This window comes from Macaca thibetana, chromosome 6, assembly GCF_024542745.1.
Source record: "Macaca thibetana thibetana isolate TM-01 chromosome 6, ASM2454274v1, whole genome shotgun sequence".
NCBI classification, from domain to species: domain Eukaryota; kingdom Metazoa; phylum Chordata; class Mammalia; order Primates; family Cercopithecidae; genus Macaca; species Macaca thibetana.
In genome coordinates this window covers 119,389,455-119,410,063 of record NC_065583.1, presented here as the reverse complement: position 1 = coordinate 119,410,063, position 20,609 = coordinate 119,389,455, and the positions used below count along the sequence as shown (strand labels likewise).

The 20,609-nt window shown below is 38.8% G+C and overlaps 1 protein-coding gene across 1 annotated transcript in view; it reads right to left on the bottom strand.

Moving 5' to 3' along the window:
• The window catches only part of PDE4D (phosphodiesterase 4D), a 1,590,976-nt gene extending 1,577,149 nt beyond the window's left edge, over nt 1–13,827 (bottom strand). Inside the window, exons 1-3 of the mRNA XM_050794364.1 lie at nt 13,726–13,827; nt 6,013–6,181; nt 2,907–3,043 (exon numbers count right to left, since the gene is read on the bottom strand). The gene's annotated coding sequence lies outside the window, so the exon portion shown is untranslated. The remainder of the gene's footprint in view (nt 1–2,906; nt 3,044–6,012; nt 6,182–13,725) is intronic.
• Nucleotides 13,828–20,609: the final 6,782 nt, after the last annotated feature.

Here is a 20,609-nt window from a genome sequence, read left to right as displayed (position 1 = left end):
ATATAAATAAAACTTAAAGGTGCCCAAAGAAATTGAAAATGGTACAAAGAAACAGAGGTGTTTAAATTTTTTAAGCATCTGCAATGTTTGGGGGATTTGTGATGCTCAATCACAAAATATTTATTAAGCACCTACTCTAAGAATTTGTTTTGAAACAGATACCATGTCAGGCATACCCAAGACTGCCACCCCTCCCCCTACATTTGGACATCACTAGAAGGACCCCATGGGACTCAGTGTATGGCGGTACCTAAAGCTAAGATTTATTCTAGTGATATAGTAAGGATACACAGCCAGATCATAAGGGAGAGCCACAGGCAGAGTCTGAAGGATTTTATGTGCAGACTTCCTTATGCTTCTGCCTACCATGGGAGATAACATAGAGTACAGCAAGGAAAATGCAGCAACTTGTATGTGATGTTTCAGTCCATGGAAGAAGCTTCTTTTTAGAAACTCAGTGCCCAAGGTTTTTCATGGGGCTGATCACATGGGCACCCTCTGCCAAGCACATCAAAATATTCCAGACTCCAAGCAGGCAAGCAGGTGTTCAAGCATAAACTGTGTTGTCTGCACAAAAGTCTAGGCACAGTGAACCACACTTAACAATGGACTGTTGACTGAGAGACCTCCAAGGGCCAGGTTCCCAGTTACCAACCAAAGGCTAACCTGGCAAGCGGGTCTTTCTAAAGGTAGCAGAGTCAAGCCTGCTATGTTTACTCTTTCCTGCACAGATATAAAGGCCCAGTTTTTGTTTCAAGGCAATTAACATAGACAGAAATAAGATTTATACATAAAAATATGCATTGCATACAGTAGCATCCTAGATAACACTAAAGCAAAAATTCCCAAAATGTCCTTGAGCACTTTTATCAGCATCATCAGGATGCTTGTCAACCTAGCGGCTACAGCCCAAAGCATCCTGAGCAATAGAAGAATGGGGCATCAGTAAGAGCCACAGGCTAGGGGGAGATTACAGAAGACCTTGAATACCATAAAGAGACATTTGAATTTGATTTCATAGTCTTAGAAAGCCACTGAAGGTTTTATTTTTTCTGCACCAGATGACAAGATCAAAATAGCATTGTTTGAAGGTGAATCTGATTACCTATATAGAATATATTGAAGGAGGATAAGACCAGAGGCCAAGAAACCAGAAGCTCAAAAGGAAAGAAAATGATCCTAATATGTAGGGACCACTCATTAGGAATTAGGCTCTGCTCAGGGTGCTTCCCGTGAATCCTGTCAGCCTTCTAAGGCAGTTGCTATTGTTCCTTGTAGCTTGCCAATGTCATGCAAGTCAGGACAATAGGAAAGAAGCAGGGAATAGAAAAGGAAATAGATAAAAAAGAACTGAAAATAGAAAAAGGAGTGGCGAGCCAGTGCCTGAAGCAAGGGAGAGGAAGCCATCACAGGTAACTCCTGAACATATCTCCTTCTCTCCTACCTTTGGGCCTTTTATTCTAAGACAGGGAGAAAGTCATCTTCCAAAAATGGGGGAACATAAAAAGAGAACTAAAAGCAGAAATAGTCAAATTTTTCTAAATGAGATAAGAGAGTTGAAGAAGGAATAGGATGTTCCACCTTCTTTCTGACTCAGACAGTAAGGAGTGGGTAAACTAGTAGCATTCTTTTATCTTCACTATCTCAGAGAAATTTACGCTATTAAAATGGTTTCTTCTTGATTATTTCCCTGACATGATGCAACTCCAAAATCACTTAATAACTGAGCTACTCTTGAGACTAATTCTTAAGGTGTCTAAAATGAACACCCAAAAGCATCACAGTCCCATTAGGACACATTTATTAATCACTTGATTCCATGAAAGATGTTTATGATGCTACAGTGAGACACTGACCCTAAGGGCTTTAGAGGACACAACATAGAAATCTGCTCGATTGATAAATATCCATCTTAGTTCTTACTTTATAAAACCCAGAACTAAGTAACAAGACATGACAAGCCACTATCTGTTGCCTCAATTGGCATTTAAGCAGGAGGCCAAAGACCATTAGAACAAATTGAAATTAATTAATGTAGCAAAATAACTCAATACTAGGATGCTGATCTTATCTTGTTGAAAATTACTCCAGGATCTTTATTTGTCCTTAACGTAACTTTCAAGTGAGCTGCCTGTATCTTTCGTATTCAGAATCCCTATTAGCCAATTACAGTGCTCGGCAGTGTGGCCAGGAAACAAGAAGGAGGAACTTGAACAAAATCCTTAAAATAGACCTTACCCCAAAGGCTTACGGAATGTCCCCCATGATTGGGGAGAATTCATTCTGATTTTGGTAACTAGCTCAGGTACAGCTTGCTTGAGAATTATTTTCCTCTAAGAGGTAATGCCAGGAAAAAGTTATATGAAAGGATCTGCTCTTTCTCAGGGTAATTTATGTATTTCTTTATATTTCAGCCTGCCTTGTACTTCATGCAGGTTGAACAGAAATGTTTCCTGAGCATGTATTGTTACAGCCCTCTCAGATAGTACAAAAGAATGAAAGAAGACATGACCTGCTTTCCAGGATTTTTACAAAAAAGATGGGATGAACACAGGTAAAAGCAAGATGAACATATGCAGGTGACTGTTTATGAACAGCAATTAAGTGCATGGGTTATGGGCGTTGAAGGGCCTAGGTTTAAATCCTGGCTCCATTAGTTACCACTTGGAGCAAGTTGTATACTCTTTATAAGCCTCAGTTTCCCCTTCTGAGAAACTGGGTTGATAGTACCCATCTCATAAGGTCTTTGTCAAGGGTGGTAAGATAATAAACATAAAATGCTTGGCACATAAAATGAGTTCAACAAATGTTAGCTACTATTATCAAAAAAAATACTGTTTTTGTTTTTACTACTATTACTACTACTCCTAATGCCTTGCTACTCTCATCTATATTTTGCCCCATACCTTAAAGACAGGGAGGCTCCCAAGCTGAATGCAGTGGTCCAGGTCAGATAGAATATAATGCATCTCAGGCAGGGAAGCCAGGAGGCTCGGGGTCTGTCAAAAATGGCACAGAAGAGCGTTTCCAATGGAGGAGATGGCTGTGGAAAGGAGTAAGCAGAGCCTGGATGAAGTAAATAAGTACATTTGCTCTAAATGGCTTTCTGAACCGAGAAAGGGCATATGTTCACAGATCATTTGATTTTCAGAGCTGGAAATTGACTTAGAAATCCTTAAGTTACTTTTTTTTTTAATGCAGCTTTTGGATAGCCATAAAAATCTTATACCTTCTTTAATGTTATTTAAATTTTTGAAATAAGTTCAGTAACAAGAAAAAAAAAGAAAGATGGACACAACAGTAACTTTGAGACAATTTTCTTTAGATCCTAAAAGACACGTATTTCGGCCGGGCGCGGTGGCTCACGCCTGTAATCCCAGCACTTTGGGAGGCCGAGGCGTGCGGATCACGAGGTCAGGAGATCGAGACCATCCTGACTAACACGGTGAAACCCCATCTCTACTAAAAATAAAAAAAAAATAAAAATAAATAAATAAAAAATTAGCCAGGCGTGGTGGCGGGCGCCTGTAGTCCCAGCTACTCGGGAGGCTGAGGCAGGAGAATGGTGTGAACCCGAGAGGCAGAGCTTGCAGTGAGCCGACATCGCGCCACTGCACTCCAGCCTGGGCGACAGTGCGAGACTCCGTCTCAGGGGGAAAAAAAAAAACAGATGCGTATTTCTTCCTTTGATCATGTGGCTACAACCTTAGCACTGAATCTGCTTGCTCACCACCGGCTTTTCACTCCTAAGGAAATGCAGAAGACAGAGCCAGAGGCAGGCTACTCTCCATGTCAAGCTTATCTGCTGCTTTATTTTCAAATACCTTAAGACCCTTTCACCCTGACTCTGATACACCCCATAGCAGGCCAGGACTCTGCCTACTCCAAAATCATAATTTTACAGACAAAGAGACAGTGAGACTGCAGTGACTTAATCTTAGCCACACAGCTAGTTGGCTAAGAAAGGAAATAGAAATCCTGCTGTTGGAGAGGAGGATTCAGAGGAGGAGGAGAAACAGGATAATGAAGGCTTATAATAACTGTGGGAAATCAAATGATGTCGGCAGCAACAAAGGGACTTAAGCAAAAAGATATTTAGGAAAAGAGACTTAAGCAAAAAAGGGACTTAAGCAAAAAAGATATTTAGGAAAAGAGACTTAAGCAAAAAAGGACTTAAGCAAAAAGAATTTTTAGGAAAAGCATTCTTGCTGTTGTATGCAGAGTGCAATAAATAACCCCTGTCATATTCCTTATCTCTGCACCTTTTGCTACCAGAACCTAAAATATATACCAAGAAAATATATTTAAAGGTAAAATCTGGTGTTTTTGTGTTTTTTTTTCTTTTGAGTCGATTTTCTATGTATAATCAGTGATTAACCCATTTCAGGAATGAAGTAGAAATGAAGGATTTTCTCCCTGGTGGTAATAACAAACTTCAAGGCTCTATGGCTAAAAATACAAATTTCCTTTTGTTGCTTCTTTGTTGTGGTTGTTGTTCCTGAGATAGGGTTTTTGTGTTGCCCAGGCTGGAGTACAGTGGTGCCATCACAGATCACTGCAGGCTCAACCTCCCAGGCTCAATCAATCCTCCCCAGAGCTGGCATGCAGGAACGTACCACCACACCTGGCTAATTTTTGTACTTTTAGTGGAGATGGGGTTTCGCCATGTTGTCCAGGCTGATCCTGAATTCCTGGGCTCAAGTGATCCACTCACCTCAGCCTCCCAAAGTGCTGGGATTACAGGCGTAAGCCACTGCACCTGCTTATATTTTTTTCAAGGGCAAAAAATTACAAATTGAGCACTCATGAACTTAGAGTCTTTTGAATGTTCTCCAAATCAAAAGTCAAGTTTTAGTCCTACTTCCCCTAAGCAGAGAGTTCTTCTCAGCTTAGAGTTTCATTTCAAAGAACTGATGGCAAGGATTTTTCAGGTAGAGTTCTCATATTTGAAAGCTTCATTCCTTCCAAGCACAACTGCGTGCATATTGACCTAATACAGACCTTTTGGTAGATTCTCAGAAAATGTTTGACGGTGACCTTGGCCTTCAGGACTTGGCCACCACCCTTAGCTTTCATGGCCTTTTCCCACAGGGAACCAGATGAAAAAGGAACTTCAAGCCTGGAATTATTCTGTTCAGCCACTTCTCCTGTTGCTTACCAAAGGCTTTGCCAATGATAATACTGATAAAGGGCAACATAAACACATCTGTGTGCGAGTTGCCATCTGATATTAAAGTTAAACACACTTCGTGCTGACCAATAAACTGTAGTGTTTTTTTCAGAAGCAAAGAGGATATTCTTTTTCTCTTGGAGCCTTGGAAAACAGGCAAGAGTATGAGGTAGGGGAAACTCCAGAGTTTCTATATAGGAAGGGACTGAAGCAGGAATCTCTCTTTTTTTTTTTTTCTTGATATGATTTGAATGCCCCCTTCAAAACTCGTGTGGAAATTTAATTGCCGATGTAATGGTATTGGGAGGTGGGCCGTTTAAGAGGTGATTAGGTCATGAGGGCAGAGCCCCATGAGTGGGCTCCTGATGAAAGGATAAGTTCAGCCTCCATTTGCTCTCTGTCTCTAGTGCTCACTTCCACCTTCCACCCTTTCACCATGAAGGACCCACACCAGATGCTGGCGCCATACTCTTGGACTTCCCAGTCTCCAGAACTGTGAGCCAAATCAACTTCTTTCTATGTAAATTACTGTTTGTGGTATTCTGTTATAGCAACAGAAAACAGACTAAGACAATACCTAACATGATGTTTTGATATACATATTGTCACAAGGCAAAATTATAACAAATTTAGTTTTAAGATCTAATTGGCTTCTATTTGTGATTCTAGAATTCAGCAGTATTTTATTCTATAAATAGAGTGAGTGCTCCACTGGGCATGGCAGAACAGTTGGTTTTTGTAAAATGGGAACAAGGAAACAGAATAATAGAAAAAGGCAGATCAGTTAACATCAGGTTACTTCAGGTTACTTTTCTTATAAGGGTTAAAACAGTGGAGATTACCTTATTATACTGACTCAGGTTGACTAGGCCCTTTCCAATTGGTTTCTGTGACTCTTCTGTTTTCAAAAATATCTGGTCTGTTTGGAAATTTACCTGCTTTCTTAAAATTTCAGTTTAATCATGTGGCACTTAGCATGTGGGACTCCATTTTGCTTTCCTTTGTTGGGACCTAGAAGGAGAGCGTCCATAAATTTGATTTAACAATATGCATAATTACATGATTACAACATCAAGCAAATTAACATATCTATCATGTTACACAGTTACCTTTTGTGTGTGTGTGTGTGTGTAGTAAAATTACCTAAAATCCACTCTCTTAGCAAATTTCCTTATGAAACAAAATATTATTAACTACAGTCTTCATGCTATACATTAGATCTCTAGGCTTATTTATTCTACATAAATGAAACTGTGTACCCTTTGGCCTCCATCTCCCCACTCCTCTACTTTTCCTACCCCTGGTAACCACCTTTTTACTCTGTTTCTACATATTTGAATTTTGTTTCTTTTTTAAAAATTTCACATAAAAGTGACATCATGTAGTATTTTTCTTTCTGTGTCTGGATTATTTCACATAGCATAATGTCCTCTTGGTCCATTCATGTTGACACAAATGGCAGGATCTCCTTTTTTAAGACTGAATAATATTCCATTGTGTATGTGTGTACACACACACACACACAAACACACACAATTTCTTTATCCATTCATCTATTGAGAGCCAAAGGTTGTTTCCATATCTTAGTTATTGTGAATAATGCTGTGAAACATGGGGGCACAGATATCTCTATAAGATGATTTCATTTGCTTTGGATATACACTAAGAAACAGAATTGCTGGCTCATATAAGAATTTTATTTTTAATTTTTCGTAGAACCTCCACATTATTTTCCACAATGGCTGCACCACTCTGTATTCCCACCAACAGTATACAAGTTTCCCTTTTATGCATGTTCTGGGCAACACTTGTTATCTCTTGTGTTTTTTATAATAGCCATTCTCACAGGTGTGAGGTAATACTGTGGTTTTGATTTGCATCTGCCTAATTAGTGATATTGAGTACCTTTTTATATACTTGCTGTAGGAGGCTTTTCTTGCAGCTGTGTTTGCAAACACACTGCTTTTACATATATTGCATATTTATTGGGACGCTCCTTGGATTTTTTCAGAAGAACAGCATCAGCTTCAGCTGAATGGAGCTGATGAAGATGGAGGTGGTTAAGCCCCTAAATCCAAGCCATCCCTGGCCTCTCTACTGGAGACTAAATGAATAAATGAAAGGCCAAAGGGGAAAAAATGTTCAAAAATGAGGAAAATCAAATGTTTATGAGTCTGATTTGGTATAAATCCCTGAAATCTTACAATGTTTAGACCCTGGGAGCTTCCAAACACAACCATATGAATAGTTCAGATGATCATTCCATATCCGTCCTATGTATTGTCTACTTTGTTCATATTCTGCTCTGGGTTTGAAAAAAAATAATAAAATAAATTGCTTTTTTAAAGAAATAATACCACAAATAGTGCAAAATTCAAAGGTACACAAAAATATAGTGAAATACAACAGTACTTCCTACCCCTATCACCCAACAACTGTTGCATTTCCTGAATATTTTGAATATACTTCCAAAGTTGTTCTAAGTATATACAAGTATATATGTGCATGTATTTTTATGTAAAATTTACATATGACATACATAGGAAAGTGGTTTTGCAAGCTATTTTTTTTACTGTGATCTACAAAAAGAAATAAACTTTCTCCTGTGTTCCATTGATGTAGCTATGTGTGCACCACTACCATAGAGCTGTAACAATTATAACTCTATAATATGTGTTCATCAGAGCATTCATGCTTCTCATTACTATTCTGATTCAAGATGCTTCCTAGCTATTCTTGCTTTTTTTATTTTTCCATATAAACTGTAGAATTAGCTTCTCTGGGCGTACAGTCCTTTCTTGCATATCTTAGCACCAATTGTTGTTTATGTGTGTAAAGGCTATTGATTTTTTTATCTAGCCACACTACTCAATTCTCTTATTTTTTTTAACTATTGTTGGCAGTGATCTTTTGGTTAATTTTCTTGGGTTTTCAAGGCACAGAGTTACATTATTTGCAAATATAATTATCTTACCTCCTCCTTTCCAACTTGTACATACCACTCTTCTTTCTCTTATCTAAAAGTTGGTTAGTACCTCAAGACCAATGTTCAACAATGTTGTGGCAATGGCATCGTTGTCCCAATTTAATGTGAGTGTATGGTTTGCCCATTAAAGATGACCTGGCTTTTGAGGTAAGACAAATATATTTTATTAATGTGATATAAATTTAGTTTTACTTTATGAGGTGTTTTTTCACAATCAATAATGGATTTTAATTTTATAGCAAACATTTTCAGCAACCGTGAGTGTGGGCATATGGTTTTACTGTTTTCATATATACTAGGATGTTAAACAATATCAATAGATTTCCTAATATTAAACTATCCTTCCTTTCCTGAAAGGAAGGATATTCTACTGTCCTCCTGGAATGTGTTTGCTAGTATTCTATTGAAGATGATTGTATCGATAGTCACAAGAGACATTAGACTGTGGTTTTCTTTCTTTTTATTATTTTTGTTGTTCTGTGGCAGACTGACACCAATGTAACCTCCACTTTATAAAAAGTAACTAGAGTCTTTTCTTCTAGAAGAATTTTAAAAGTATTAGGTCATTGAGTCATTAAGGTTATGAAGAACTCACCTGTAAAAATATCTGTGCCTGATAGTTTGGAAGAGGGATAGCCTGAGTTTACTGTTTTTTCTATTGCAATTGGTCTCTTTAGATTTTCTAACTCTTCTGGGGCCAGCCTTAGAACTTTATCTTTTCTAGAAATTACATGTTTTATCCAGGTTTTTACATTTATTTGCTTGTGGTACATATAAGTACTATAATCTCCTTTAATTTGCTCTGTCTATAATTATTTCTCTATTCTCGTTTTCTTATATCATCTATTCCTGCTTTTTCCCTTTAAAAAAACAGATGGGTGTTGCACCATTATTCACAATAGCTAAAAGGTAGGACCATCCAAGAGCACATAACAAAATCAATTGTATAAACAGAATGTGGTATGTTACATACAACAGAATATTATTCATACATAAAAAGGAATGAAGTTCTGATACATGCTAAGTGAAAAAGCCAGACAAAAAAAGATAAATATTATGTTATTCCACCTATATGAAATATCTAGAATAGGCTTCGTAGGCACAAAAGGTAGACTGAAGGTTACCAGGGGCCGGGGGGTAGGGAGAATGGGGAGATACTGCTTAGAGGACACAGAGTTGCTGGGGTGATGAAAAAGTTCAGAAATCAATATTGGTGATGATTGTACAACATTTGCATATAATTAATGCCATGGATTTGTATATTTTTAAATAGCTAAAATAGCAAATTTAGGTTTATATTTTTAACCACAATTAAAAAGTATCATTTCAAAAAAAGAGCATAGCAAACAGTTTTACTTAAAAATTTTTCAAACACAACTCATAGACTTTACTTTGGCATTTTAAAAATTTTCCAAATTAATTAATTTGTTTTTATCTGTACTAATTTCTATTCTGCCTTGTCTTTATTTTAATACATTCTGATATTGGATGCTTAATTCATTTAATTTAATTCTTATTTATTACAAGTATTTGAAGTTATGAACTTTCCTCTAAGTACTGCTGTAACAAAATCTCAGTCTCTAATATACAGTGTTTTAATTCGTGTTGCTTTCCAAATATTCTGCATCTTTACTGATGATTTTCTCTTTGAGGCTGAAAAATTATATAGAGAGTGTTCTTTAATTTCCAGGAGGTAAGGTTATTTTTTTTCTCTCTTTATTTTTAATGTTTGAAGTTCTGTGTCGGCATGAGATAATGTCTGTACTATTTCTACTTGATGGACTGCATCGCAGTTTTCTTTGTGGCTTAATATGTAGTTAATTTTTGTAACTGCTCCATTAATACTTGAAAGGAAAGTTTAATCTGTCTTCATACTATATAGTTTGTTGTAAAGCTATTAAAACTATCCTTGCTTTTTTTCCATATGATTTCTCCATAGTTAAAAGATAAGAATTAAAGTTTTCTACTGCTAAAGGATTTCTGCCTATTCCTATTTTATGTAGCTTTGACCCCATGTTTTCCATGTCAATTTATCTATCATATTGAATTGCATTGTGAATTACATCTTTTATTATTATCAAGTTCCCCTTTTGTCTTATATTATGTTTTTTGTTTTGAATGCAACCATAGTTATGTCAGCTGCTCTTTTTTTTTTTTTTGCATTTACTTTTCATGTCTTTGCCTAATTTTTATCTTTATCCTGAGTTTCATTATTTTAGATGCATCTCACATATTACAAATAATTTGATTTTCCTTCTTTGTAAATTTGAGTCAATTGGTGAATTTGACAATTTAAACTTATCATTATGGTAATATGGTGAAATGTTGTACTCTCATTTATGTTAGGATTCCCTTCTCTTGCTTTTGATATTCCACTATATAGTCTATTTTGTTATCATGCCAACTTGATTTTTCACTCTTATTTTTTATTGTTGCCTGGATTCTAAAATTTTTCGTTGGCCTTGAGGGCCAGTATGTTTACTTGGATACATCTCAATGTTGATTATTCTGTATCAATTTTTTCTGGGCTACAGTATGCCCTTTTCATTTGTAGACTCAAGTCTTATTTTATTTCTAAAGAGTTTTGCTGAGTGATATCTCCAGACTTCTTCTTAAAAGATACAAATAATGCATATGTTGCAATTCTTTTGTTTTCCATCTTTCATGTTCTCTCTAGTTCACTCTAACTTTGTTCATTTCTGGTTATTTTGCTTATATCTTTTGTTTATGTCTTAATCTTGCTCTCCTATTCCTCACTGTGATGTTAGCAGTGTTTCTTCTTAGTGTTTATTACAATATGCTTGCATTTCCATGGTAGCTTTATTTTTCTCTTCTGCTTCCTTCCTGACCTTCAGAAGTTCTTGTTTCATTTCCTTCTGTGGTGGCCCTATTATTTCCCCTGATCTCTCAATTGCTCTGCTTTGAGCCTCTTCATTGTTTCATTAAATTCATTGTTCATAGACATTTATTTTGTCATAATTTTCTACTTCTTAATGGCAACTTGTTATTGGTGAGGATTCCTTATGCTCCCCCGCCCTCTTCCTCCTTTTGTCTTGTAACTTGTTTGTATAGCTCCTGTGCTAGTTGCCTTTTCCTTACTCCTCTTTAAATGAAGTATGTTCTTCCTGATGTTGGAAGTGGTCCAGGGTCTTATTGAGAAGGGGATGAGCAGTTCCAGACTAGCGAGAATTCTCCCTGGTTCAGGGACAAACTCATGATGACAAGACTATGTGTGTGTGTTTGAATTTTTACCTCTCTCCGGCCAACAGGCATTGGCAGCTACAGAGCAGGAGGCAATTCAGCCTCTCTCCTCCACCCTGCCTCACCAGGACACAGACTGGTTGTAGCATTTCTGCACATTTTCTGCAGTTCTGCTTGCTCCACTTTCCTGTGAGGTCAAATGGGGTAAAGGGATGCTCCAGCTCTACCCTCCATGTACCTGCCTTTCTTGTGATTCCAAAGAAGGAGTGATTGGTTTTGCCCTCAAAGTGCCATCTACTTAAGAAAACAGTTTCCTGCCAGCTTTATCTGAGCTCTGTGTTCCCAAGCCCTCCCTCCAGAAGCCTTTCTGCACCCATATTTGATTTTCACTGCATTGAGAGCCCTCTCCAAATGTTATCTTCTGGTAGTCTTCAAGGTTTATCAAATGTGAAATTCATATTTCTGTCCTTGTCTTCTGGCAAATTCTAAGGAGAAGGGTAGAAGACATATCTTTTGTCTGACCTTTTAAATGGAAATCCCAATATTTACAAGAGGTAAGAGGAATTTTGAAGTAAACATAAACAGCAGCCTTAAAGTTGGGAAATGTCCTGTCAGGGGAACATATATCCTGCCAATTAGTCATGGAAGAGGGTAGAACAATTACTTGACTTTTGCCTCAGTGGTTGGAGACCAGAAGAGCACTATGCAGACTATGTTCTTGCTGTGTATAACTGTTCCCTCGCCGTGAAACTTATTTCCCCCAACCCCTGCTTTCCGTTATGTTTGTCCTTTAGAATCCTTGGTACCAGCAGCGTCAGCATCACATGGCAGCTTATTAGAGATGCAGAATTTTAGGCTCCTCCCCAAGCCCCGGAAGCAGCACACAAATCTGCATTTAACAAGATCCCCAGATATTCATATGCACATAAAGTTTGGGAAGCACCACTGTGGCTCTCAGTTCAAGTGCCAATTTGCTTCACTGATCAATCATATCGGGTTCCTGTTACGCATACCCAGAAAATGATCCTTCAGAGCTCTCGCTCTGTAACTGTGCATTTATTATGATAATTTTTTCCTCTTCCTGTGTATCTGTCTCACTAAACTAGTGCCAGGCTCCATGGCTTATCCCACAACCAATCAATATTTGCCAAGTGACTGAATTAATGTGCAAAATTCATATTTCTATCTGAGCATTTTTAAAGCCAGTTGGCACTACCCATTCTCCCACCAGTGGTCTCCCTGCCTCAGACTCATCCATGACTGCATCAGCCTTGGACTCCTCAGCCCAGCTCTCAGACTGGCCCTTCCAGAAGTGAATGAGTAAATGAAGGAAAAAATGACATTGCTGAAAAATCCAAGAAATTTCATCATTCAGACCATAGTTCCTCAACATCTCACATATCTGTAAATGCCACGGAGAGATTCTGTTTCCTGAGTGCTATTTTGGAAAATATAATCACGACTTTTGTGTGGGAAGAAAAGCCACTCCCCAGAGACATTGGAGCAGACACATCCCCACAGCCCTGGCCCACAGAGGGTATATTTCAGGAAGGTCTTACTGAAAGAAAGAGGGGCTACAACAGGGCTGGATGGGTGCTGAAGATGCTGAACTCAGGCAATGGAATTGCTTTTGTCAGTTACCCTCACCAGGTGTGGCTGTGTGATTGAAATTGCCAGTCTCCCCTGCTGGTGGCGGGGACTGTTTTGATTAACCAAGTAGAAGGTGATGGTTTGAAACTAGTTTCCCAATTTGGGTAATTAAACCTCTACTAAGTATAGCAGGTTTAAAATGAATGTTCACAACATTGAAACAGAACGTGCTAATTCTAAAAATATAGACTCCCTTGCTGTGAAAGACCTCTCGGGGGAGAACCAACATTGAAGCAAAACAATGATTTCATCCCTCCTGCCTGTGAACCAATTTGTTCTAAGAGATGACGCTCACCACACAACAGCAAAGGAACCAGAGCTGTTACCAGACACTCAGGAAACTAATCACAGAAAGTCAAAGGAAGAAAGGTTTTAAGACTGAAACTGTTCTCTTTGTGGGATCCTGTCCTGCACCAAATCAGGCCAACCAGCACTTCTTATGTCTACTCAATACAAGATACATAAAACTCAAGTTAGTGGGAAAGGAATTTTCATTAAGTCACTTAGAAAAGAGAGACATGCAAATGAGAGAAACTGACTTTCTTTGAAGAAAGTGCAAACTTTCTAGGAAGCCTCTTTCCTGAATAATTAAATCACAGAGAACCTTGACTCTCTGTGGTCTCAAGAGCAATTACATCCAGTTCTCAAACAGAGCTGTTCCCTCATCATAAAATCCCCTGTGCAGTTCCCTCTGTATAACAACAAATGGTCCACAAACCTCCTTCAAAGAGTTGTCCTCACTTGGTGACTCCACTTCTCTCCCTGTTCTCTTTTATCTCACTCCAACACAGAAAAAGCTTGTATTGAGGTCACATGCCTTCATGTTGCTCAATCCAGTGGTCAGTCCTTTCATATCAGCAGCATGTGACAAGGCTGATGACTCCCTGCCTGAAAATCTTCGCTTTTCATTCATTTGGCGTTTAGCCCACCATCCCTTCTTCGTTGTACTCTGACCTCAGTAGGGACAACTTTGCTGGAAAAGAAATTTAGAATTTGATTATGTGTGACCTAAACTCCAGTGCCCATGTATTCTATTTTTGAAAGAGTTGAATTTTCAATTATATTCATAACAAAACCATGTATGTGGAAATGATGGAATAACAGCCTCTTTTTTTCAAGATGATATGTGCATCTTCAAACCTTTATACAGATGAGCTCTTTCCCTCCATTTTCTAAAACTATTAATTAGTCCTGAGAAGTGTGTTGCTATAAAATATTCTGTGAAGCATTTTCACTTATTTTTCTTTTCTTTCACAGAAAATAATATGGCCCAGTTCCTGGCTTTCAAAGAACTAGAGAAAATCTCATCATTGGTACCTCCAAGGCTCTTTGGTTGGTTCTGCAATCGTAGGAACCCTTACGTGGTCTCCTGAGACATTCTCCTCTCTCCACACCCTGGTACAACAATACCCACACACCTGATGGCAGAGCTTTTAGGTGAGCTTCTCCATCTTCTGGTTTAGAGTTACCCAGGAATAAAAAATAGCTCCTGCAGCTCTGAATCCTTCAAATCCCCCAACTGGCCCTTAACTGATTCTTCCTTAGTGAATCTGCAGACTTTTGGATGGGAGACGAATATGCACAAACTATACCTGCAATTCAATGTAAGACAAAGGTTACCTGGTACAATATTAATATGTGCCTGCATTGGAGATTTTGGAATCTTAGGACTTAAAGAAGGGCCTAATTCAATTACCAATTACCTCGGTTCCAGATGAGAAAATGAAGGCCCAGAAAAGCAAGTGATTTGCCTAAGATCTCACAGTGACCAGTGAAGGACCAGAGCTAGCCTAGGCTCTCCCGTCAGCAGTTAGGGCTCTTCCCAGTGTCCTTCTTCCTCTACATGCTACTTGCCTTTCACTTTACAGAGTCCTATCTTCTGCAGGGAAATGCACTGATACAGTCCCCTGTGCTTTGATCTTGGTGTTACAATTACATCTCTAGAGGATTCTTATATACCATAGTATGTTTCTTATATACCATAGTATGTTTCACATTTGGTCATCATTGGAACTCTCTGTCTATCTGTGCTCTTACCTCGACTTCCTTCAAAAGAAATCCATTCATTAACAAATCTTGCAGAAAAAAATGTCTGCAGCATTATCAGAAGCTAATCATTTAAATCTAAAGGATAAAGGAAAAGGTTAGGCATAGTGGATTAAAGAGTTCTTTTTTCAACTGGGCGCAGTGGCTCACGCCTGTAATCCCAGCACTTTGGGAGGCTGGGGCGGGTGGATCATCTGAGGTTAGGAGTTCGAGACCAGCCTGACTAACACGGTGAAAGCTTGTCTCTACTGAAAATGCAAAAATTAGCCGGGCATGGTGGTGCACGGCTGTAATCCCAGCCACCTGGGAGGTTGAGGCAGAATTGCCTGAACCCGGGAGGCAGAGGTTGCAGTGAGCTGAGATTGCACCATTACATTCCAGGCTGGGCAACAAGAGTGAAACTCCATCGCAGAAAAAAAAAAAAAAAAAGAGTTCTTTCTTCCAGCTGAAGATAGTCAAGGGGGTTATTTTCTACTATCTTCCTTGGAAAGGTGAGCATTCATTTGTTTCTCTGGCACATTAACATTCTCAACTAAGGTCAGTGGACTGGTTAGAACTACAGGTCTGATTTTCTTCAAGAGAACCCTCAAGATTTCTGATTTTACTTTCTTCCAAAGGAAATGTGTATTTTTTCCTCAAGTAAAGATCTTCAGGGGTATATTCCCCCTAAGTAATAGGTTAGCAAATTCTGTGAGCTTCAGAACATCAACTTTATCTGTGCCTAAGTCTCCAGATTTTCATAATGAACAATTTTGGTGATTTCTTGGCTACTAAACTGCTTTTTACATGAACGTGTTTGATTATGGGGAAACTAATACTGCAGATGAACAAAAATGAGATTTCTATCCCTTTCCTCCAATTCTTTTGGCCTAAACATATCTCTTTTACTCCATGAAACACAATTGAAGACTAATTCTTTTGCAATGCAGAGGTGAGCCTTCCAGCCCCAAACCTGGCCACACCCATCAAAAAGACTTTTTTATTGATGTAGTTAATCATTTGTATATTTATGAATTCTTTGGATTATTTGTGCTTTCTCAAGGGATATGTCACATTTATTTCTTCATACTCACAGACCTAGCCTAGAGTAGTTAGTCAGTAAACATTTCTTGTGTTAAATTGTTGACTTTTCTTCACTTTTTATGGAACTTAATCTTCTGGCTCAAAAAGGAACCTGAAATGGTCTTACAGTGGCCTGATCGTACTGTTCCACACTATATGTGTAGAGTAGATAAAGGCAGAAGGCAGGGCCTATTTATGCTTTTGAAACAAATGTAGTGAGCATGAATTTGTTTCACAATCCACAGGTACCTGAAATACCATATTTCTTTACCTTTTACAAATCTAATTCCAAGTGAATAAGCCTCTCCCATTCGGGCTGACAGAAAACCCAAACTCAGTCATTCTCTGGCTACCATCACCAAGATGAGAAGACTGGGGCTTGTGAAATCTATTTGGGGAAGGGCCTTTGGTCTGTCCCACAATCTTGAATCACAGAACCTTGAAATACATTATCCACCCCCAAGTGATTTATTCCATGGTGGGTGATGCTGTTGCTCACTGAAAAACAGACTCCACTGGAGTCTTTGCTCTGCCTCTCAAAGCCACAGTATTTATCTATAGGTACCACAATCAGGGATCTTAGCACTCCAACATCCTTCATGGTTAGACTTCTCCCCTTCAACTTTCTAGTCCTCCCTAAACATCAATCCAGTGAAGTAGCTCCAGAAGCACAGATCTAGGTAACAAAAGCATCTCAACTCTCTCCTGGGACAAGGGACACTCAGACTTCTACAGAAAACCCTCTAGCTACCCTTCAGTTGATATGGATGGAGAATAAAGACAGAGAAAATAAAAGAGAATATATACATTTTTTTTATCATTTCATGCCACCACAGAATAAGCTGTTTTCACTGGTTACCACATTCATGCTTAAAGATTGGGTAAATACAACTATGAAATTATTTTATAATAGAAAAAAATGTAGGAAAGTTTTTTTTTCTTTTGTTCTTTCTTTTGTTCTTTTTTTGGTCATTTGGAGATGGCAACAGAGCAATTCGCAGGTTCAAGAATTTATACACAAAGGTGAAAGGCTTTTTGAAACAACCAGAGTTTTCTTTCAAGTCTAACTTCTAACTAAAAAAAGAACAATTCAAAGAATTGGAGACAATTAATGAGGAAGATGTGTGGCCAGGAAAATTATATTTCAGCAGTATGAAAGGGTTGATCTGCTTCTCCCACTCCACAATTCTCAAAATAATGTAAACTATCATCTTTTTTTAGATGGGAAAAAGTCATGTTCACGATAAGCCGACTTCATTTCCTCCTGTTTCAGCATCTGCTTTCTTGACCTGTCCTCCAATTCCGCATATTTGAACCAGATTGATTGAGGGACATTGGGATGATTTCTAAAGTCTTCCTGCATGGCATCTCACAGTTTTTCAGATAAATTACTCAGAAAGTTAGACTTGAAAGAAAACTCTGGTTGTTTCAAAAGCCTTTCACCTTTGTGTATAAATTCTTGAACCTGCCAATTGCTCTGTTGCCATCTCCAAATGACCATAACTCATTCATAATCTAAAAGTTTGTATAACTTGAGGATTTTTCTAGGATAAACTACATAAAGCACACTCTTAACATCTAAAATTTGACGAGTGTTTTATGCTGTGTTTACTTTTTCCATGGGAGCGAGAAAGAAATCTAGCATGTCTGACACTTTTAAGAGTTGTGCTTGTTTCGTGTTCTGAATCCAATACAGATGTTGAAAGTTCAAGAGAAAATGCTTAAAAGGAAGTGGTTAGGAATGTCTATTTATACCACAGATAATTAAATTTATAGTACACGTGATATATAATAAATATCTCATGTATAACTGCTAGAATGTAATTAGTCAATTTTCAAATAGGCATCTATTTTCAATTTTAGCTATTTTAAACCTATCAGTATTTATTAAAAGATGGGAAATGAGTTGTGAGATATAATATGTTCTTCATTTTTTACTATACTACCCTTTTATAAGCAGAATGCCAGCTCTTTGTTTATTGTCTTCAGGGACAGGTAAATTGAGGCAAAAAGCAGACAAGTTCTATGGGATTCGCTGGCACTGATTTCCCAGGATGGCAAAGTGCTAAGAACTAAACCTTTAAAGCTAACAAAATGTACTGATGTCTTTACTAAGTATCCAAGACCAACAAGAATTTCCCATCTCACCCTACCACCACCCAGAAGAGGAGCACAGAGATGGGGGAGAGAGTGGCTGCATCTGGCATCCAGCCAGAGGAGTCCGTGCAGGGATTCTGGATCCCTCTTCCTCCACCCCGCTGCCCTTCCCCCTCCACCCCAGCATTTTGGAGAAGAAACTGTAATGATGCAGCTCCCTCAAGTGTCACATGAACATAGTGGAAACAGCCTCCGAGGTAAATATGCCATGCAGACAGAAACAGGCTCAACAGCAATGTATGAGGTCCAAAGACCAGGACCAAAGGGAAAAGCAATCATCTCACCGGACACCTGCCCAGGACCAGATGCATCATCTCCAACATTAGCTACCTCCATAGAACCTGGACTCAAGGTGTGAAATAAAGATTAATGGGAAACTGCAGGAGTCAAAAGGAGGGGGCAGGATTATTGAGGATTCAGGCCATTTAGAAATGAAAGTTTGGATCACTCCCCAGACAAAGAACCCTGACCATCTAAGGGCAATGGAAATATAGAATAAGCAGTAGAAGAAGGATGCCATAGACACCAACTATAGCCTCTCACTCAATTACAAAAATGAGAATTCTGATAGTTTTGTGTATTTTCTTTTTGCATGTGATGTATATGAGTGTATTTTTATATATTAACAATTTTCCTTTTTCTCTCCTTCTCATTATTGTATGAAAGCTTTTGAATGTAAACTCTACAATTTAGCCTTTAGGTAACAGAATATTCAGTGGGACTTTGATTTGAGGAGTATTTAAGACAGTCAGCTGAGACTACGATGACTGTTGGAAATGTGTGTCTCCTCATTTGGGGAAAGGGATGAGAACTCTGCACTTCTCCAAAGAACAGAGTGGACTCTGTGTTTTACAGAGTTCAAATATATATATAATCATGCATATGGAAGCTAAGAAGCCAAAGGAGTTGACTGAGACAGTTACCAATATATTGCCTCTCAGCTCCAAATCCACCCTTCTTTGCTCTGTTCCATAATACTAATCTGGCTCCTTGGTCAGCCAGTGCAATGTCATGTGTTGTTGGTAGAGTGTAGGAAAAACATTACAAGGTATAGCAAAGGGGTCAGGTGCAGTGGCTCATGCTTGTAATCACAGCCCTCTGGGAAGCAGAGGCAGGAGGATCACCTGAGGCCAGGAGTTTGAGACCAGCCTGGACAACATGGTAAAACCCCATCTCTAGTACAAATACAAAATTAGCTGGGCATGGTGGCACGCATCTGTAATCCCAGCTACTTGGGAGGCTGAGGCAAGAGATTCACTAGAGGAGGCAGAGGTTGCAGTGAGCCGAGATCGCATCATTGCACTCCAGCTAGGGAAAAAAGGCAAAACTCTGTCATAAATAAATAAATAAATAAATTAACTAATTAAATAAATAAAATAAAACAAAGTATAGCAAAGAAAGGATCATTCCTTCTTGATTCTTCCTGGTTCTTCTTACCTGTGGCTGCCACCAGTGGTATATGGGAGAGTCACCCTACAGTGAGTTTCACCAGCACCAAGTGAGGGCTTCCTATTGAGTTTTATTGTCACCCAAACAGGCAATTTCCTTGCCAGCAGTACGCAGGAGACCCAGTGGTGACCACCTCCCAGTGGGTTTTGCCAGCACCTTAGAAGGCACTTTTCTGACCACAGTGCTGATCCACTGACACCCAACAGCCAGCACCCTACTCACCAGGCCTGGTCTATGGCACCTCAAGGAACTTTTCTATCCTGGGAACCACAGCCCCACCCTCTCCAACAAGGTCTGAATCTCAGCCTTGAGGGGAAAGGCTGAGGAGAAAGACCCTTCCATGCTTGTTCCTTTCTTGGGTATCCTCCCTCAGTCCTAGAAGTAGCAGCTCCTCCCAATGTTTGGTATTTCTGTGTTATTTAGCATGTAATTTACCCCTTTTGTAGTTAATCACATTTTACCAGTTAATAATTCTTTATAGTAAGTTTTCCCTCTTTGAATTACTATCTCTCACCAAACACCTACTTCTATATCCTCATCAGACACTGAGTGACACAACGCCCTTCAGAAAAGAATCCCTTTTCCCCTGCCCTTCATAATGAAAACTCTCAACAAATTAGGTATAGCAGGAACATACCCTAACATAATAAAGACCACATATGGCAAGCCCACAGCTAACATCATACTGAATGGGGAATAACTGAAAGCCTTTCCTCTAAGAACTAGAATAAGACAAGGATGCCTACTCTCACCACTCTTATTCGGCATTATACTGGAAGTCCTAGCCAGACTTTCTCTTTCCAGAAAGAGAAAGAAATGAAAGGCATTCAAACTGGAAAACAGGATGCCAGCCAGGTGTGGTGACTCGAGCCTGTAATCCCAGCACTT